At 37.3% G+C, this 22,740-nt stretch overlaps 1 pseudogene; it reads left to right on the forward strand.

Annotated features, from left to right (window-relative positions):
- The first annotated feature begins 298 nt into the window (after positions 1 to 298).
- The window catches only part of LOC141499053 (Krueppel-like factor 10), a 70,412-nt pseudogene continuing 47,970 nt past the window's right edge, over positions 299 to 22,740 (forward strand).

Consider the following 22,740-nt stretch of genomic DNA (forward strand, 5'->3'; position numbering starts at 1 on the left):
GATGAGCAGCCCTGAAAAGGTCTCAGTAAGCCTCACACCATAGGTGCAGGTTCTCCCTGAAAAGCTCATATATCTCATGTAGATACAATTAATAAAAAGAAAGCCAGCCCTACCCTCAACAAACTTATAAATTGGAAGTGGGAGACCACACACAAAAAGAGGCAGGAAAGTGCTAGGCTGGCCTGGGTGGGGAGGGACACCAGGGGGCATCTTGTCCCATTGAGTTGAAACCAGTCTGGACAGCGCTATAAAGTGGAGTGATCTGAAAGTTCAGTTTCTGCCCTCTATAAAGGTAGGCATGGAAAGGATGTTACTACGCTACCTACAGCCCTCCAGTCAGAAGGGAGAGGAAGCTGAGGGAGATGAACTCAATCAAGGTTTGAGTGAGCTTATGGTGGTAGGTTTAGAAGTGATAAGCTTATACTGGGAGGGCTAGTTTGTTCTACAGGGTTGAAATCAGGATGGGTAAAAGATGTGAAGAAGAAAATATTTCCACTTAATTCCATTATCCAAGGTTGAACTCCATTAAACTTAGCAAAGTTAGTTTATCTACTATTCTGTTTTATTCTAGATCTCTGATTTCACTGATGTGTCCTTAAATAACTCCCGGTTTGGGAATCATCCTTGTAAGTCAGCAATTTCTATGCAGCTTCTAGTCTTGGGCCACTGAGAGGTAAAATGACTTGCCAAAGGTCACATACTTAACGGTATTTAAAAGACAGATTTTGAATTTGTGTTTTTCTGACTCCCAAGGCCTACTCCATATACTATTCTATCTCCCTTAAATTCGTGTAGTAGCAAAAAACTAAAACTAGGAGGAAATTAAATGCCCCTTATGATGGGGGTAGTGATCCAAAATTGGTTAATTTAAATGTAATATATGAAAAAATAGAAGATTTATATCCCTTTCAGTATTTCATTAATCTTTCAATGTTATTTCTAGGACTCATAGACATAACATGTCTTTCACAAATAGAAATTCTTTTTATACTCTTGGTCAGTGTGAAGCTTGATGTATAATCTAACTCCCTAAACAAAATCATTATCCTAATATTTGGGATAAAATACAAAATCTTCAGTCTATGCACTGTCCTCCATAATCTGCTGCATGATAAATATACTTTTCTACTCCTACTTCTCCTGTTACTCACATTTTATAAATTCTACATTCCAACCAAACAGACCTATTTGCTGCTCTCTGTGCATAATGTTCCATCTCCTGGATTGAATAGGTATATTCTTCAATAGGCATAGATAATACCTGTAAGATACTTCTTTTTCATGTCTGCCTCAGAATTCTGAATAATTTTCAAAGCATTATTTAAGTTTCCTCTACTATACAAGGTCTTTTTAGAGTTCTACTTTTCCTCCCAATTGTTAGTTCTTTCACCTTCCAGAGATTGCTTTGTATTTTTTTTTCATTTTTGCAAGGCAATGGGATTAACTGACTTGCCCACCTCACATAATGCTTACTTAGGTAAGCATTAAGTGTCTGAAGTCAAATTTGAACTTCGGTTCTCCTGACTCCAGGGTCAATTCTCTATCCACTACAACCTAGCTGCTCCTGTATTTACTTTTGCTAGTACATGAATCTGCACAGAAGAATGTAAACCTCCTGAGGGCAGGAACTGCTTTATTTTGGCTTTATATCCTCACAGCAAGCTCAGTGCTTTGTACAGAGCTAGTATTTTTTTGTTAAATTGAGCATAAGCATTATAAGATTTCAGTGAATGAAAGAACCTCTTTCAGTCCAAATTTAAGCAGGAATCTCCTCTATTAGATGTCTTAGTCACCCAGCATTCTTCCAGGTGACAATCTCTAGAACTATGTCCCAACAAAACACTTTCTCAATTTAAATAACTAACTATTGGTGAGCTTTTCTGTATATCAAACTAAAACTGACTTATGTGACTTTCATCCAATCAATACAATTCTATTCTCACATTTATTTATCCTGATTCGGTCCTAGGTGCCAAGTAGATTAAGTCTAATCCTTCCTCCACAACACAGCCCTTCAAATACAACATGTCCTCAAAGTCATTTCTTCTCCAGGCTAAACATCCTTTCTTCAACTAGTTGCCATATGGCCCATTTTCAAGCCTTCTGACTATGCTGGTGGCCCTCCATTACATACACTCCAGTTTGTTTATGTTTTTCCAAAATCTGGCACACAAGACTGAACAGAATACTCCAGAAGGGGTTTGAATAAGGCAGAGTAAGGCAAAGCTATTGCTGCTCTGGCCCTGGACATTAGTTGCTGTTACTGTAGCCGAAAATCATCTTAGCAGTTGATTGGTTGTTTATTTGTTTGTCAGTCCTGCCTCAGCATAGTGGTGACTCATATGACCCTGAAGTTGACACCCCAAATTCTGTCCTTTTTTCCCTTTTCTTTGAATTTGGGAATTTATTTCTTTACCAAATTATTTTTATTATGAATTTAACAAACACCAAAAAAGATGAACATTGTCACATATAAATAACAGAAACAGAGGATTACACATGAAACTATAAATCACATTAAATACAATTTGCTCCTTTTAAACTATATACTCATCAGTATGTTTGCTGTAAATCTGTCTTACTTGTATTGTCTTCTGATTTCCTTTTGAATTATCCTGTGTATTTCTTTACTATTCTTTTCTTTCTTCCTTTTTTGAGCATCACTATCACAAAATAATCTTTCTTTTTTTTTCCGTTGATCTCTTTAAGGAAATAGGCTTGGTTGAGGTCTCTATGTCAAATGTTATGCACAGATTAATGTTATGGGGATATAGTTCCAAATGGCTTTCCAGGATGGTTGGATTATTCTCAGTTTTACCAGCAGAGGATCAGACATTTCTGCTTTTCAAAGTCTTTCCAAGACTTGAATATTTTCCTTTTTTTTAATCATTTTTGCTCATAGATATATATGAGATAGAGCAACAGTTTTTCTTTCATAATTATTAGCAAAGACTTAGACACAAAGGGAGGGGATTAACCAAAATTTCAAGAACAGCTGAGCAATTTATAGCATATGAATATTTCAAAATTTTGTTCCATAAGAAATGATGAAATTGAAAACCTTGAAAGATCTATATAAACAATACTTTCTAACTTGGTGATTTCATCAGCTCCTATGTATTCAAGAATCATTTCTACACCAATGATTCTCATTCTTCTGAACTGGTCATACACCACCATCTGCCTTCTGGACATTTCTTATTTTAATTTTTTTAGAAAGATTTTATTTATTTTGAGTTTTACAATTTTCCCCCATTATTGCTTCTCCCCCCCCCCAACAGAAGGTGAATGTTAGTCTTTATATTGTTTCCATGGTTTACATTGATTTCAGTTGAATGTGATGACAGAGAAATCATATCCTTAAGGAAGAAAAATAAACTATGAGATAGTAAAATTACATAATAAGATAATGGGTTTTTTCCCTAATTTGAAGGTAATAGTCTTTGGTCTTTGTTCAAAGTCCATAATTCTTTCTCTGGATACAGATGGTATTCTCCATTGCAGATAACCCAAAATTGTCCCTGGTTGTTGCACTGATGGAATGAGTTGATTATCACCCCCCATGTTGCTGTTAGGGTGTACAATGTTTTTCTGGTTCTGCTCATTTCACTCAGCATTAGTTCATGCAAATCCTTAGAGGCTTCCCTGAATTCGAATAGAACAATAGTGTTCCATGACATACATATACCACAGTTTATTAAGCCATTCCCCAGTTGAAGGATATTTACTTAATTTCCAATTCTTTTGCCACCACAAATAGGACTGCTATAAACATTTTTGTACAAGTGATGTTTTTACCCTTTTTCACCATCTCTTCAGGGTATAGACCTAGTAGTGATATTGCTGGATCAAAGGGAATGCACATTTTTGTTGCCCTTTGGGCATAATTCCAAATTGTTCTCCAGAAAGATCTGATGAGTTCCCAGCTCCACTAACAATGTATTAGTGTCCCAGATTTCCCCACATCCCTTCCAACATTGATCATTGTCCTTTCTGGTCATATTGGCTAGTCTGAGGGGTGTGAGGTGGTTAATTTGCATTTCTCTAATAAGTAATGATTTGGAGAAATTTTTCATATGACTATGGATTGCTTTGATTTCCTCAGCTGTAAATTGCCTTTGCATATCCTTTGACCATTTGTCAATTGGAGAATGGTTACTTTCTTGAAAATTTGACTCAGTTCTCTGTATATTTTAGAAATGAGTCCTTTGTCAAAAATACTAGTTGCAAAACTGTTTCCCAATTTGCTACATTTCTTTTGATCTTTATTAAGTAGTTTTTGTCTGTTCAAAAGCTTTTTAATTTAATGTAATCAAAATTATCTAGTTTATTTTAAATGATGTTCTCCAGCTTTTCCTTGGTCATAAACTGGTTCCCTTTTCATAGATCTGACAGGTAAATTAGTCCTTCATCTTCTAGTTTGCTTCAGTATTGTTTCTTTATGTCTAAATCCTGTATCCATTTGGATCTTATCTTGGTATAGGGTGTGAGGTGTTGGGCTAAGCTAAGTTTCTTCCATACTAACTTCCAATTTTCCCAACACTTTTTATTGAAGAGAAAGTTTTTATCCCAGTAGCTGGACTCTGGGTTTATCAAACAGCAGATTAAATCATTTCCTGCTATTGCATCTAGTCTATTCCACTGATCCACTACTCCACTACTGTTTCTTAGCCAATACTAGACAGTTTTGATGACTGATGCTTTATGATATAATTTTAGATCTGGTAAGGCTAAGTCACCTTCTTTTGCACTTTTTTTCATTGAATCCCTGGAAATTCTTGAGTTTTTCTTTCTCCATAGAAATTTATTTATGACTTTTTCTAACGCATTAAAGTAATTTTTTGGGAATTTTGATTGGTGGGGCACTAAACAAGTAGTTTAGTTTTGGTAGAATTGGCATTTTTAATATATTAGCTTGACCTATCCATGAACAGTTGATACTTGCCCAGGTAGTTATCTGATTTTATTTGTGTGAGAAGTGTTTTGAATTGTTTTCAAAAAATTTTTTTTCAAGTCAAGAAGCATTTTATTTTATTTTATTCTTTTTTTTTAGGTTTTTGCAAGGCAATGGGGTTAAGTGGCTTGCCCAAGCCCACACAGCTAGGTAATTATCAAGTGTCTGAGGCTGGATTTAAACTCAGGTACTCCTGACTCTAGGGCAGTGCTCTAACCACTGTGCAACCTAGTCAGCCCCTCAAAATTTTTTGAGTCTGCCTTGGCAGGTAGACTCCCAGGTATTTTATTTTGTCTGAGATTACTCCGAATGGGATTTCTCTTTCTAGCTCTTTATTCTGTATCTTGCTAGTCATATATAGAAATGTTTAGGATTTATGAGGGTTTATTTTATATCCTACTACATTGCTAAAGTTGTTAATTCTTTCTAGTAGATTTTTAGATGACTTTTTGGGATTCTCTAGGCATACCATCATGTCATCTGCAAAGATTGAGAGTTTTGTCTCCTTCTTCCCTAATCTAATTCCTTCAATTTCTTTTTCTTATCTTATTGATGAGATTAACATTTCTAATATGATATTGAAGAGTATTAGTGATAAATATTGTTTCACCCCTGATCTTATTGGGAATGCCTCTAGCCTACCCCATTGCATATAATGCTTGTTGATGGTTTCAAATAGATGCTGATTATTATTCATTTTTTTAATACTTAATATTTATTTATTCTCATTTTGTACAAAATTTTTTTATACATTAGTAAAATATTCTTGTTTAAGAGTAAACAGAATACCCCCTCCCCACCAAAGAATATAGACTCGCTTGAGCGATAAAATAAAGGGGAGAGAGAAAAAAATTAAAATTAAAAAAATAATAGTAATAATTGTAGGTATGGCCAGGTGGCACAGTGGATGGAGCACCAGCCTTGGAGCCAGGAGCACCTGAGCCCTAATCCAGCCCCATACAGCCAACAATCACCCAGCCATGTGACATGCAAGCCACCCCAATGCCACTGCCCTGCAAAAACCAAAAAAAGAAAAAAAAAGACCCAAATTAAAATAAAATAGTAATAATAGTAGGGGTGGCTGGGTGGTGGACAGAACATTGGCCCTTGAGCCAGGAGCACCTGGGTCCAAATCCAGCCTCAGACACCCAATGATCACCCTGCTATGCGGCCCCAGGCAGGCCACCCAGCCCGATTTGCCCTGCACCCCCCCCCCATAATAATAATTTAAAAAAATGTGCTTCAGTCTTTGTTCCAACAACTCTGTCATGGGTGAATCACGTTCTTTATGATAAGTCCATCGTAAAAGTTACTTCCATATTTTTCCACCGATGCTATTGCTGTTTGCAACTCCCTCCTTTCACTCTGACTCTGCTGTAGGGTAGCTGAGTGGTGCAGCAGACAGATCCCTGGTCCTAGGGCCAAGAGGCCCCAAGCCCCCCTACCACCCCTTAGGACCAGCATCCACCTGGTCCTGTGGTCCCAGACAGGCCATCCAATCCCAGCCACTTGCAAGAAGTAAAAAAGAAAATGTGTTATATCTGACCACTCCCCCCCCCCCCATGGTCCATCCTCTCCTCCATCACTCACATCCCCCCTTCCCCCTGTCCCCCCCTTTTCTTCTTACTCCAGATGCCTATACCCCATTGAGTATATATGCTGTTTCCTCTCCTAGCCACCTCTAATGAGAGCAAAGATTCCCTCATTCCCCCTTGCCTTTCCCCCCTTCCATATCACTGCAATAGCTCATCGTAATAAAGAAAAATATTATTATATGAGATATCTTCGCCTATTCCCCCTCTCCTTTTTCTTTCTCCCATTACATTTCCCTTTTTCCTATTGACTCCATTTTTACACCATATTTTATCTTCAAATTGAGCTTTCTCCTGTGCTTCAACTATAAAAGCTCCTTCTACCTGCTCTATTAACTGAGAAGGTTCATATGAGTATTTACAGTGTTATTTTTCTATGCAGGAATAGATGCAGTTCATCATCATCATTAAGTCCCTCATATTTTCCCCTTCTCCTCCACTCTCTATGCTTCACCTGAATCCTGTATGTGAAGATCAAACCTTCTGTTCAGCTCTGGCCATTCCAAACAGGAACATTTGAAATTCCCCTGATTCATTGAAAGTCCATCTTTTTCCCTGGAAGAGGACATTCATTTTTGCTGGGTAGTTGATTCTTGGTTGCATTCCAAGCCCTATGAGCTTTTAAACTAGTTGCTGCTAAGTCCTGTGTGATCCTGACTGAGGCTCCACGATATTTGAATTGTGTCCTTCTGGCTGCTTGTAATATTTTCTCTTTGACTTGGGAGTTCTGGCACTTGGCTATAATATTCCTAGGAGTTGATTTGTTGGGATCTCTTTTTTGAGGGATTGGTGGATTCTCTCCATTCCTATTTTGCCCTCTGCTTCTAGGATATCAGGGCAATTTTCCTATAGTAATTCTTTGAAAATGATATCAAGGCTCTTTTCCTGATCATGACTTTCAAGTATTCCAATAATTTTTAGATTATCTTTCCTAAATCTGTTTTCCATATCAGTTGTTTTTTCAATGAGATGTTTCACATTTTCTTCTAATTTTTCATTTTTTTGGTTTTGAAGTAATGAGTTCTGATTTCTCATAAATTCATCAATCTCCCTGAGTTCTATTCTTTGTCTGAAGGATTTGTTTTCCTCAGAGTTTTCTTATCTCTTTTTCCATCTGGCCAATTTTGCTTTTTAAAGCATTCTTCTCCTCAATAACTTTTTGAACTGTTTTGTCCATTTGACCTAAGCTAGTTTTTGGCATGCTATTTTCTTCAGCATTTTTTTGGATTTCCTTGACTAAGCTGCTGACTTCATTTTCATGCTTTTCCTGCATATCTCTCATTTTATTTTCCTAGTTTTTCTTCTAACTCCCTTATTTTATTTTTTTAATTTATTATTTTATTCTTATTTTGTACAAATTTTTTTTACATTAATAAAATATTCTTTTTTACAAGTAAACAAAATACCCCTCCCCCCCACAATGAATACAGATAGACTTGCTTGGGTGAAAAAAGTAAAGGGGAGAGAAAAAAATTAAAATTAAAAAAAATAATAGTAATAATTGCAGGTATGGCCAGGTGGCACAATGGACGAAGCACCAGCCCTGGAGCCACGAGCACCTGAGTCCATATCCAGCCTCGTAAACCCAATAATCACCCAGCCATGTGACATGCAAGCCACCCGATCCCCACTGCCCTGCAAAAAACAAAAAGAAGGGGAAAAAAAGACCCAAAATAAAATAAAATAGTAATAATAGTAGGGGTGGCTGGGTGGCAGACAGAGCATTGGCCCTTGAGCCAGGAGCACCCGGGTCCAAATCTGGCCCCAAACAACCAAAGATCACCCTGCTATATGGCCCCAGGCAGGACACCCAGCCCCACTTGCCCTGCACCCTCCCCCAAATAATAATAACAAAAAATGTGCTTCAGTCTTTGTTTCAACCCCAACAACTCTGTCATGGGTGGATCACATTCTTTATGATAAGTCCATCACAAAAGTTACTTCCATATTTTTCCAACGTTGCCATTGCTGATCGCAACTCCCTCCTTTCTTATTTCTCCACTACCATGTACTTTATTTTCTCTCTCCTTTCACTCTGACTCTGCTGTAGGGTAGCTGAGTGGCTCAGCAGACAGATCCCTGGTCCTGGGGCCAAGAAGCCCTGAGACCCCATGCCACCCCTTAGGCCCAGAATCCACCTGGCCCCATGGTCCTGGGCAGGCCTTCCAATCCCAGCCCCTTGCAAGAAGTAAAAAAGAAAATGTGTTATATATGACCACTCTCCCGCCATGGTCCATCCTCTCCTCCTTTATTCACATCCCCACCCCTTCCCCCTGCTCCCCCCTCCTTCTTACTCCAGATGTCTATACCCCATTGAGTATATTTGCTGTTTCCTCTCCTAGCCATCTCTGATGAGAGCAAAGGTTCCCTCATTCCCCCTTGCCTCCCCCCTTCCATATCATTGCAACAGCTCATTGTAATAAAAAAAAATCTTATTATGTGAAATATCTTGGACTATTCCCCCACTCCTTTTTCTTTCTCCCATTCCATTTCCCTTTTTTTCCTATTGACTCCATTTTTACACTATATTTTATCTTCAAATTCAGCTTTCTCCTGTGCTTCAACTATAAAAGCTCCCTCTACCTGCTCTATTAACTGAGAAGGTTCATATGAATATTATCAGTATCATTTTTCTATACATGCAGTTCATCCTCATTAAGTCCCTCATATTTCCCCCCTCTTCTCCAATCTCCATGCTTCACCTGAGTCCTGTATCTGAGGATCAAACTTTTTGTTCATCTCTGGCCATTCCAAAAGGAACATTTGAAATTCCCCTGGTTCATTGAAAGTCCATCTTTTTCCCTGGAAGAGGACATTCAGCCTTGCTGGGTAGTTCATTCTTGGCTGCAGTCTAAGCTCTTTTGCCTTCTGGTATATTGTATTCCAAGCCCTATGAGCTTCCAATGGAGTTGCTGCTAAGTCCTGTGTGATCCTGACTGCAGCTCCACAATATTTGAACTGTGTCCTTCTGGCTGCTTGTAATATTTTCTCTTTGACTTGGGAGTTCTGGCACTTGGCTATAATATTCCTAGGAGTTGGTTTGTTGGGATCTCTTTTTTGAGGGATTGGTGGATTCTCTCCATTTCTATTTTGCCCTCTGCTTCTAGAATATCAGGGCAATTTTCCTGTAGTAATTCTTTGAAAATGATGTCAAGGCTCTTTTCCTGATCGTGACTTTCAGGTACTCCAATAATTTTTAAATTATCTTTCCTAAATCTGTTTTCCATATCAGTTGTTTTTTCAACGAGATATTTCACATTTTCTTCTAATTTTTCATTTTTTTGGTTTTTAAGTATTGATTCCTGATTTCTGGTAAATTCATCAATCTCCCTGAATTCTATTCTTTGTCTGAAGGATTTGTTCTCCTCAGAGAGTTTTCTTATCTCTTTTTCCATCTAGCCAATTTTGCTTTTTAAAGCATTCTTCTCCTCAATAACTTTTTGAACTGTTTTATCCATTTGACCTAAGCTGGTTTTTAGCATGCTATTTTCTTCAGCATTTTTTTGGATTTCCTTGACTAAGCTGCTGACTTCATTTTCATGTTTTTCCTGCATCTCTCTCTTTTCTTTTCCCACTTTTTCTTCCAACTCCCTCATTTGATTTTCAAAGTCTTTTTTGAGCTCTGTCATAGCCTGAGCCCAATTTCCATTTTTCTTGGAGTCTTTAGATGCAGAAGCTTGTGCTTCCTCATTTTCAGACTGAGTATATTGATCCTTCTTGGGATCATAGATAATGTATTTCTCAATGGTGTTCCTCTTGTTTCTCTGCTTGTTCATTTTCCCAGCCTAAGCCTGTTTTGGGGGTTCTTCCTGAGCTTTTGGGACACTCCCACAAGGGTCTCTTTGTGTGAGGCTCTGTCCTTTCTCCTGGTCTGTGAATGACCATATGCGCCCCACTCTGCCATGGGGCTGAGGTGGGCTGCTGTTCTATGGTGGGGCCTAGACTGTGATCAGGATCTGAATGTGGTCAGAACCCCAGAGTCCTGTTCCAGGGGCAGAGCTCTGCAGTCTCTCTCTCCACTCCCCTCCCTAGGTTCAATGGGCTCATGCCCTGGGGGCTCCTGCTTACTGAGTCTGCCTGCTTCTCTTCCTGGATCTGGGCTGTGGTGGCCAGTGGCCACACTGCTTGCTGTGTGCCCTGAGCACTGGGCTTCATATGCTCACTCTGGCAGAGGTGCCCCCACTGTTCCCCCAATTTGTACCTGTTGCTCCCTGGGGCGTAGGTCAGGAAACTCCCCCACTGCTGTGAGCCTCGCTCTCAGTGCCCTGGGGCTTCCTCCAGGAGGCTGAAGTTCTTTCGCTCTGGCAGACCACCCCTCTGGCAGGCTGCCCCTCCAACCCCAGGGAGTAGAGCCTTTCTGCTCTTTTCCAGGTTACCTTGAGTAGTAAAACTGCCTCATTGGGTCCCTTTGTGGGTTCCATCTCTCGAAAATTTAGTTAAAGTCCTTAGTTTCAAAGATTTATGAGAGAGGGCCTAAGACACAATCTGCTCTTGTTTCCATCTTGGCTCCGCCTCCCTGATCATTATTCTAAGGAACAAACCTTTTATTCCTACATTAGTGTTTTTATTAGGAATGGGTGCTGTATTTTGTCAAAAGCTTTTCCAGCATCTATTGATATGATCATATGATCTCTGATAGGTATGTTATTGATATGATTAATTATACTAACAGTTTTCCTAATATTGAACCAACCCTTCATTCCTGGGATAAATCCTACTTGATCATAATGTATTATCCTAGTGATAACTTGTAATCGTTTAGTTAAGCTTTTATTGAAGACATTTGCATCTACATTCGTCAGAGAGATAGGTCTATAATTTTCTTCCTCTGTTTTAACTCTTTCTGGTTTAGGTATCAGCAGCATATTGGTGTCATAGAAAGAGTTAGGCAGAGTTCCATCTTCACCTATTTTTCCAAAGAATTTATATAGAATTGGAACCAATTGTTTCTTAAATGTTTGACAGAATTCATTTGTGAATCCATCTGACCCTGGAGATTTTTTCTTAGGAAGTTCAATATCTTGTTGAATTTCTTTTTCTAAGATAGGGTTATTTAGGTATTTAATTTCCTCTTCATTTGACCTGGGAAACTTATATTTTTGTAAATATTCATGGATTTCACTTAGATTGTCAAATTTATTGGCATATAGTTGGTTAAAATAATTCTGAATTATTACTTTAATTTCCTCCTCATTGGTGGTGAGGTCATCTTTTTCATTTATGATACTAGCAATTTTGTTTTCTTCTTTTTTTTAATCAAATGGACCAGAAGTTTATCAATTTTATTGGTTTTTTCATAAAACCAGATCTTGGTTTTATTTCTTAGTTCAATAGTTTTCTTGCTTTCGATTTTTTAAATTTCTCCTTTAATTTTTAGTATTTCTAATTTGGTATTTAATTGGGAGTTTTTAATTCATTCTTTCTCTAATTTTTTAGTTGCACATTTAGTTCATTGATTTCTTCTTTCTCTAATTTATTCATGTAAGCATTTAAAGATATAATATATCCCCTGACAGTTGCCTTGAGTGTATCCCATAGGTTTTGGTATGTTGTTTCATTATTGTCATTATCTAGGATGAAATAATTAATTTTTTTCTATAATTTGTTGCTCGATCCACTCATTCTTTAAAATGAGTTTATTTAGTTTCCAATTAGTTCTGGGTCTATATCTCCATAGTCCAGTATTGTATATTATTTTTATTGCATTATAATCTGAGAACTATGTATTCACTATTTCTGCCTTTCTGCAGTTGATCATTAGGTTTTTATGTCCTAGCATATGGTCAATTTTTGTGTAAGTGCCATGGACTGCAGAAAAAAAAATGTATATTCATTTCTATCCCCATTCAATTTCTTCCATAGGCCTATCAAGTCTAGGTTTTCTAACAACCTATTTACTTCCTTAACTTCCTTCTTGTTTAATTTTATCATTAGCTTTATCTAAATCTGCGAGCAGGAGGTTGAGGTCTCCCACTAGTAGAGTTTTGCTGTCTATGTCTTCCTGCAGCTCTTTCAACTTTTCCTCTAAGAATTTGGATGCTGTACTATTGGGTGCATACATATCTAGTATCGAAATTACTTTATTGTCCATGGTACCTTTTAGGAGGATATAGTTTCCTTCCTTATCTCTTTTAACAATATTGCAGCTGCTTTGTCTGAAATAAGGATTGCTACCCCTGCTTTTTTCACTTCAGCTGAAGCAAAATATATTTTGCTCTAACCTTTTACCTTTACTCTATATGTATCTCTCTGCTTCAAATGAGTTTCTTGTAAGTAGCATATTGTAGGATTCTGGTTTTTAATCCACTCTCCTATCTACTTATGTTTTAAGGGAGAATTCATCCCATTCACATTCAAAGTTATAATTACTAACTCTTTATTGCCCTCCATGCTATCTTCCATCTGTTTGTATTTTTCCCCTTCCTTCCCTTTATCCATATTCCCCAATGTTTTGTTTGAATATACCTTCAGTATACACCTTCAGTGTGTTTGCCCTCTTATATCAACCCTCTCCCCTTTTTTCCCCTTTCCGTTTTCCCCTTCTTCCTTTCCTTCTGTTAGTTCCCCTTTGTCTCCCCCTTCCCATCTCCCCTCCCCTTTTCCCCTTTAATGCTTGAAAGGTAATATAAATTTCTTGACTTAACTATGTATGTCTAAGTTAACTTTAAGCCAAGTATAATAAGATGAAGATTCAGGTGGTTCTCACCTCCTTCCTTCTTCCCTTCAATTACAATAGGTCTTTTGTACTTCTTGATGTAATGAGATTTACCCCTTTTATTCTCCCTCCATCCTCCCTTCTCCTTACTCTTCCTCTTCTTAAGAAAATATTGTTTTAAATCATTTTATCTGCATCACAGAAAAGTTATGAGTATCCATCTCTTCTGGCTATCTATATTTTCTCTAATAGAATTACAATTCTCAAGAGTTATGAGACTCTTTCTCCCAAGTGTGTATATAGCCAGTTTGATCTTATTGGATAGCAGTTTTTTTTATCTTTTCATGTGTCTCTTAAACCTCCTGTATGATGTCCAAATTTTCTATTTAGCTCTGATCTTTTCATCATGAAATCTTGGAAGTCTCCCATTTCATTAAATGTCCATCTTTTCCCCTGAAAGAGGGGTAGTGGATTCTTGGCTACATTCCAAGCTCCCTTGCTCTTCAGAATATATGATTCCAGACCCTTCGATCCCTTAATGTTGATACAGCCAGGTCCTGTGTAATCCTTACTGTGGCTTCTTGGTATTTAAATTTTTTTCTGTCTTGCAGGATTTTTTCTTTTATCTGATAGTTCTGGAATTTGGCCACAACATTCCTTGATGTTTTCATTTTAGGAACTCTCTCTGGAGGGGATTGATGTATTTTTTCAATAACTATTTTGCCCTCTGGTTCCATGATATCAGGGCAATTTTTCATCACTAAATCCTGTAATATTAAGTAAAGGCTTTTTTTCCCTTCAATATTTTCAGGAAGACCTATAATTCTCAGGTTCTCCCATCTTGATCTGTTCTCAAGGTCAGTGGTTTTGCTGATAAAGTACTTGACATTTTCTTCTATTTTTTGATTTTTGGGTTTTTTTTAACACTATCTTGTTGTCTCATGAAGTCATTAGTTTCTGCTGATTCCATTCTTCTTTTAGAGAAGAAGGTTTTTCTTCATTTATCTTTTGCAACTCCTTTTCCAGTTGGTCAATTCTATTTTTGAAGGAGTTTTCCATTTGCCCAAGTGTAGTTTTGAGAGAATCATTTTCTTTTTGCATTTGCCCAATTGAAGATCTGAAAGAGTTATTCTCATTTTGTATTTGTCCAATTGTATTTTCCAAAGATTTGTTTTCTTGTTATGAGATGTTAATTTTCTCTTGAGTTTCTTTTCCCAGTTTTTCCAAATGATTTTTAAACTCCTTCCTGATTTCTTCAAGGAAGTGTTTCTGGGCTGGAGACCAATTCATATTCTCCTCATCAGTGCTAGATCTCTTTGGGTTAGAATCTGTCTCTTCTAAGTATTTCTCCACACCCCACCCCTTTTCTCTAGCCTTTTTTTCATCTCGTGTTGGGGGCGGGGGAAGCTGGCTCTCAGAGGTTTGCTTTTGAAGATCCTAGAGGCTTTGTTCACTTGGCTTAGTGACCAGTCAGTTGGGGACACTTGCTTTCTCTAGAGTGTTTGAGCTCCTAGGAAGGAGTTAATCTCTTTCCATTGAATGAACTCTGTTGCCCTGAAGGGTTGGGGGTGTTGTTTATTGTTTGTTCTGGGTAAAGGGCTCTGCTGAAAGCCCAGCTGATTGGTCTCCAGGCCTGCTCTGAGACTGCTGAAACAACTCACCCTCCAGTAGCTCCTCCCCCCCCACCCCCAGGAAAGACTCTGAAGCTAAGGTTGGATCTTGCACTCCCCCCAGTTACTGTCCTGCACTGATCCTCTACTCTCACCTCTGAGTTCATCCATGATCCCCTGAGACAGACCTTCTTGGTAGGGGTTCTTCTCCTAGCTTCTCTTTCTGGGTTTTGTTGATTGGATTTCTGTTAGGAGGTTTTTCTCATGTTGTTTTTGCAGGGAAAGAGGAGCACTTATCACAGGGTCTGTCTTCTCTCCACCTTCTTGGCTCTCTCCTTCTGGACATTTCAAACAATGTCTGATAGGTATCTCAAACTCAATATGTCCAAAATAGGGCTCATTATCTTTCTGCAAAACCCTTCCCTTTTCCAAATTTCCCTTTTCTTGTGAAGGGCATTACCATCCTCCCAGTCACCCAGGTTTGCAAACCTGGTATCATCTTCAAGTCAAACTCATATTGAAGTACAATATCAATGTTTGTGAAATTGCTGTATAGAAAGGGGTCCCTGACATCCTTCTGGTTCCCAAGAAACTCCTCAGAAATATAACTTTGGCTGGGCACCTTTGGGTCTGAAAGTAGTCTGATAGGACCCAAGTGCTCGACCCTGGGGGTCATGGACACACCATAAAGTTATTTAAAGATTTACAAAGCACCCTTGTTAGCCTATCTTGCTGTATCTGTTAAATTCCAGGACTGCTTCTGCCCTCCCCAGATGCGGCTGGAACCATAAGATAGTAAATTCCACTCCCTCAAACCTGTGGGAAGCCCATGAATACATGACACCTCCATCTCAGTAAATATGTTCAAACAAAACACAAAGACGCTGACCCTTTTCCAGTCTGTCTAGTCCCCTATCTGTTTACTTATGTTTATGACAAGACAATATATCTATCGCTGTCTTTGCTTCTGTATCCTGCTTGCTCTCAGTATCCTCCCCCCCCCCAAAAAAAAACACTATAAAAACCCTATCCCTTGAACACTCAGGTATTGTCTGATTTGGGTACTCTTCATTCCCAGGAAGTCCCCGGGAAATAAAGATCTCCAATCTTATCACATTCTTGTCTCTGTCTTACTCTTTGGGTTCAGCAATATCACATGTCAAACCAACTGTCAGTTTTTATCATTTCTACAGTCAAAGAATTCCTTATATACTTCTCTCTATTCACACAACTATCACTACAGTTCAGGCCCTCATTACCTCTGTCCTGTACTATTGGAAACAGCTCCTATTCTCCCTAACTCAGGTCTCTCCCCATTTTCCATTTTCCATTCAGTTACCTGGGTAACTCTGAATCATAGGTTTGACTATGCCATCTCCCCCCAACACACACACACACACACACACACACACACACCCTTCAATAAGCTAGAGACTCTATAGGGAAGGAAAAGGGAAAAGAAAAGAGAAAGGAAAATGGAAAGTGCTTTTTATTAAGTGTCTTGTGTCAACACTCTCCTAGCCCTTTACAAAATCTCATTTTATCTTCAGAACAACCCTAGGAGCTAGATGTGATGGTTACTAAGACATAAAGAAATTAAGTGACTTGCCCAGGGTGATATGGCTAGTAAGTATCTGAAGGCAGATTTGAACTCCGATCTTGCTCATTTCTCTATCTACTGTACCCAACTACCATTCTTCCCCGAAAATAAGGCTGAGTCTTTAATTTTTGTTCCAAAGGATTCATTAGAGTTTATTTTCAATGAATGTCTGGAGATAGGCAGTCATTCCATTCTAAATACTTTTTAAGTCAGAATTCTCTGACAATTGTATGTAGCTCATGAGCTATATATTTATTTTTGTTTTTCAACCAGAGGGCATAGTTTACATTAAGGGGTTTTAAAACACAAGAAATACACAAAATAGTTCAAAAGGAAGTCATAAGACAATACAATAAACAATCAGCTTTGCAACAAACGTGCTGAAGAGTATATAGTTTTTAAAAAGAAAATTGTATTTAATGAGATTTTCATATATATATTCCTTTGTATCTGTTCTTTATGTGTGGCAGTATTTTTTCTTTTTTGGCATTTGTCAAGTTCACGTTGCATTCCTACAATATTTGATCTATTCTTTGTTCTGCAAGGACTTCCTCCATATGTTTAGAGTAGTGACTGCCAGCTGAATCCCAGACTAGTGGTGCTCTGGCCACCTTGCAGAACAAGTGGCAGCATTTCATTGGCCCACTTCCTTCTATTTGCTTGTGTCCTCCAGGCTTTTTCAGTTTCAAGAACATAAATGCCTGAACATAAATGCCTCAATCTTATCTTTCTTGTCCTTAGTAACGATTTGAGGTGGGACTTTCTTTTCACCTGTATATTATTTTTTCATCCTCTATTCCAATTTAAGTTCATCTGTTTACATAATAGCTTACTTCTCATCCAAAGGTGGCCACTTGGGTATCTACCAACAATTGTAATTTATATTATAAATTAATTTCACTAATATTATTTATATTTAATTACATATTAATATTATTATTTTATAATTCAATACATCTATCATGTGTTACAATGGACATATTAAATGTGTCCATCTGGCTGACAATCTTAACTGGGACTTCTTTTTGAGTTAGGGCTTATATTAAGAGCATCTCAAAAACTCCTGCTATTTTGGGGGAAATACCATAGCTGTCTTTTCTAGGATCAAATACAAAGTCCTCTGTTTGGTAGTTAAAGTTCTTCATAACTTGGTCCCTTCCTAGGTTTCCAATGTTGTTATACTTTTATGCCTTCCCTGTACACTATGATCTGACTTCACTACTCCTTAATGTTCCTTAAGCCATGCATCTTCTATCTATGCCTTTTCACTGGCCATCATGGGAGGCATTGATCATCATTTTGGGAATGCTTTTCCCCCTCATCTTAACTTCTTAGTTTCACTAGATCCCTTGAAGATAATTTAAATCTCATGTTCTGGAGGAGCCCCTTAATCTCAGCTGTTAGTATCCTCTCCTGTCACTCTATTTTCCATCATACACACACACACACACACACACACACACACACACACACACACACACATATATATATATATATATATATATATATATATATATGTATATGAAATGCACTCATGTACATACACATATCCATATCCATATAAATAGTAATTACCTGCCATTAAACAACCCTGCATCCCCATTAGAATATAAGTTCCTTGAGGGCAAAAGCTGGTTTGTTTGGGGGGCTTTTTGCCTTTCTTTTTGTCCCTAGCACTTAGAACACTTTCTGCAAGTTAATAAGTGCTTAATAATTATTTGTTGACCTTGTTGCTGTTCAGTCAAGCTCAACTCTCTGTGACCCAATATGGGGTTTTATTGACTAAGATACTGAAGTGGTTTGCCATTTTCTTCCCCAGATCATTTTATAGGTGAGGAAACTGGGGCAAAAACAGTTGCGACTTCCTGGGTAAGTATCTAAGGAAAGACTGAACTCAGGCCCTCCTGATTTCAGACCTAGCACTCTATCTACTGCACCACTTAACTCTTAATCACCTTCTGTTTTAATTACTAACCAAACATTCTTTTCATATTCTGTAATTCCCTTCCTTCACCTATGGGACTCCAGTTAGATACCTCAGGTTCTAAGTACTTTGTAGATCAGAATTCTCTAACAGTTGTAGCTCATGCGCTATATGTTTATTTTTATTTTTCAGCCAAAGGGCACAGTTTACATTAAGGATTTTTAATAATATATAAATGTAATAATAGATATTTTCCCCCATAAACCTGAAGCTTCTTTCCCACAAATATGCTTGCATTCAAAGAATTGGAAATTGAGTGAATGTCCATAAATTGGGGGATGGCTTAATAAACCATGGTATATGTATGTGATGGAACACTATTGTTCAATTAGAAACCAGGAGGGATGGGAATTCAGGAAAGCCTGGAAGGATTTGCATGAACTGATGGTGAGTGAGATGAGCAGAACCAGCAAAACATTGTACACCCTAACAGCAGCATGGGGGTGATGATCAACCTTGATGGACTTGCTCATACCAACAGGACAACAATCAGGCACAATTTTGGGATATCTGCAATGGAGAAAGCCATCTGTAACCTGAGAAAGAATTGTGGGATTTGAACAGAGACCAAAGACTATTACCTTTAGTTTTTTTAAAAAATGTTATCTTATTATGTAATTCTGCTATATCTCATACTTTATGTTTCTTCCTTAAGGATATGATTTCTTTCTCATCACATTCAACTTAGATCAATGCATACCATGGAAACAATGTTAAGACTAAAAATTTTAAAAATATGCTTGCATTCTCTAGTCATATATGGGGAATATATATATATATATATATATATATACATATATATACATATATATATATATATAAAGGGTTCAAGAATATGCATAAACCCTGCTTCAGGGAGGGTTTTGTTTTCATCATCAAAACAACTATGAACCAACTATTATACATGAAATTCCTTATATATAGCATAAATGGAGAATTCAGGGTTATGGTTAATAGTTACTATATATATACACATATATACATACTATATATATATATATGTAGTTTTTATGTATATGTACTATATAGATATACACATATATCTATATACACAGACTATATCTACATATGCAGACATATATAAGTATATATAATATCTATATATCTATATGTAAGTATATATAGATAATATAGCTATATCTATGCACACAGACATATATGTAAGTATAAATGAGTGTGTATCGTAAGTCTGTGTGATAGGAATTTGGCTGAGAATGAGTGGATAGAGTCAGCCAGCTCCACCACACTTTTGCTCACCCTCAGATCAACTTCAACCCTGGTCAGAGTCTCCTCCTTGACCCCAAAGTCCCTTACTCTCCCTCCCTCAACACCTTGATCTCTTCAACTTAAATATACTCTTTTTTAGACTCACCTTCTAACTTTACATATGTTCATAATTTCCCCAAATGTAAGCTCCTTAAGGACAGGAAATGTTTTTGCTTTTTTCTTTGCATTTGCAGCATTTCACACAGCCTGGCATCTAACAAATGCTTAACAAATACTTGCTGATTGATTGATTAAAAAAAGTTATTTAGAAAAGTATTCCTATTGAAGGATTGCCAAATAAGTCAGTTGTTTATAAAGCTAAATTTCAATGAAAGGTCATAAGAATCTAATGATATTTTCAAGTAGTATGCACAAAGAAACCCTGGTAAGCAATAATGTAAGGCCCCACTGAACCTATAAAAGAGGAATGAATATGAAAGGCTATATTCACACTTTTCCTTTATATTATGCTACTGTGTTGAGAGGCCTGAATAAAACAAGACCTTCTTACATAAATGCATGCAGATTCCCCATTTCCAGGCCAAATAATTATTCTTTGATTATTTAAATCTTCCAAACAACCTAAAGATCCAGTCCAACTTCAAGCATCTTTGGGTGTACAAGTCTCAGTCTCTATCCTCTCCTCTTCTTACTCTAATTCTAAGGGAAAAGCTAGGGCAGGGTCAAGAGGGGTTCTATGGGGAAAAGCAGAGACTAATTCTTGCATAATCACCCATTCAGGATTTTGTGAGAATAATTCCATGGGAATTGACTGACTCCTCAGGGGACAAGATGACAAGGAATTCATTTAGTTGGGGAAATTTTGTTTTTTCTGTCTGTTTCTTTGGGTCTGTATGACCCTAGCTCACAGGTGCATCCACAAATACAAAGATAGGATAAATTAGAAACACTGTCTATGTATTCTTTAGTTGTTTGAGAAAATAAACTGTGTAAGAAAAAATTCTGGACTGTGGCAGACAGGCAAATATGTGCTTTGAGATCACTGTGCAGAATGCTATTATGCATGGTAAATTTAATTGGTAAATCCCCACCAGGAATAAGAATGTCAGCACAGATTTTTTCCTTTGTAATCATTCATGTAATCATTATTTACGAATGATGAGAACTTCAGTTCTCTAGTGTATTTTTAAGTCCATTGAAACTAAAATTAGTTTACCTAAAACCTAAAAAGTCACTAAAACTTAAAATTTAGATTTAGGAAACTAGTCTCTAAACTTAAAATTAAGATTTAGGGAAACCAAAATAGTTCTGGCTAAGATAATACAAAAGAATCAATTAAAGATTACAGGGTGAGTTTTTAAGTAGAGTTTAAAGAAAAGCAATTTAGTATTTTATTATAAGATCATGATATGACTCCTAGTTCCAAATCAGTGGCCCTTGTCATTTAGAAATGGAAGGGTCTTGAGATATCATATCATTAAAATCCTCTTATTTTATAAATGAGAACAGTAGGGTTGAAAGAAAGCTAAAATGACTTTCTCAAGGTCATTTCATAGCCAGGAAACAACAGAGTTGGAATTCAAACCAAGATCTTTGGACTACAAATTCAGAAGTTCTTTCAATACCTCAGTAGCAATAAATTATTAATTTTAGATTTTAAGGAAGGAAAATGGAGTGATTTTTCCTGTTTCTTTAAACTTGGCTGACAAGCTGTCAGTTTTGCTACTGGTTATTTACCTCAGTAACTGAAGGCACCTACCCCAGATTTTGTTTGGTCTTTCTGCTCTGATTTATCCCCAAAGTCTTTTTTCTCTTTCCTTCCTTCCTTCTCTCCTTATTTCCTTCCTTTATGTACATTTGGTTCCCACAGACCTTCATTATCAAAGTTTCAAATGGTTACTGCTGACCTACACTTGAATCCAAATATTTGTGCTATTCAAAGTGAATGGTTCATTCAGTCCAATGCTGATTATGTCAGCCCTCTTTTGATCATGCTGAATGAAATACTTGACTAAGTAATACCCATACAACCAGGTCATAAGTAGAGGCTCTTTGGTACTGACCATAAACAACCAGGAAGGTTGGAGACAGACTTGAGTTTTCCTTCCAGCACAAGTGAAGAAAAGAAAAGCCATGACATAATTATAAGAAAAATTCCATTTTCTCTAGATTTATGTTATTAGTGCTACATAAATCAAATGAACTGTGGGATAAAGGATGAATTAGTTATCCCTTCAAACATCTCTTTGAAATAGACTAATGTTATCTCTATTGGAAAATGGGAGATGCAACTGAACATCCCTCCCCCATTCTTGCTCCATTGAAGAAACTCTACACAAAGATTACAATGGACTAAGAGTACAAAGGCCTTTTTTGCTTGCTTTTTATTGATTGTGAACAAATAATAAAGATAATGTTGACCTTGGAATTTCCTTTCTCTTGATTTCATTTAAACATAACATATGGCATTATAAACTATGGCATTATGGTATACCAAAACTGTCAGTTGTATCCTAGGCATCTTCAGCTATTTCCAGTCTTTTGATATTGTTCTCACCTGAAATTTTCTGGAGCTTCATGTTAAATGAATATTTTAGACTGTTATTCTGGTTCAAATCCTGTATTTCATACTTGTTGGTTTTACAAACTTGGGAAAATTATTTGTTTTGCTTTCTCAGCATTGTGGGAAAAGGGAAGAATTATTGGGTTAGGAGTTAAATGATTTGAGATCAAATCATAAATCTGTTATTTTTTTTTTACTCAGCAGAGTAAGGAACTTGGAATCCCAGAACCTAAGCTTGAATCCTGATGTTTATATGACCCTGGGGAAGTTATTTAAATTCTCTAGGTCTTAGTTTCCTCATTTTAAAAATGAACTTTGTTGTAGTTCAGTCATTTCAGTTGTGTCCAACTCTTTTTTTGGGGGGGGGGGGGGTTAGGCTTTTGCAAGGCAGTGGGGTTAAGTGGCTTGCCCAAGGCCACACAGCTAGGTAATTATTAAGTGTCTGAGATCGGATTTGCACTCAGGTACTCCTGACTCCAGGGCCGGTGCTTTATCCACTGCGCCACCTAGCCGCCCCCTGTGTCCAACTCTTCATGACCCCATTTGAGGTTTTCT

The sequence above is a fragment of the Macrotis lagotis genome, chromosome X (genome assembly GCF_037893015.1).
Source record: "Macrotis lagotis isolate mMagLag1 chromosome X, bilby.v1.9.chrom.fasta, whole genome shotgun sequence".
In the NCBI taxonomy this organism is placed as follows: Eukaryota; Metazoa; Chordata; class Mammalia; order Peramelemorphia; family Peramelidae; genus Macrotis; species Macrotis lagotis.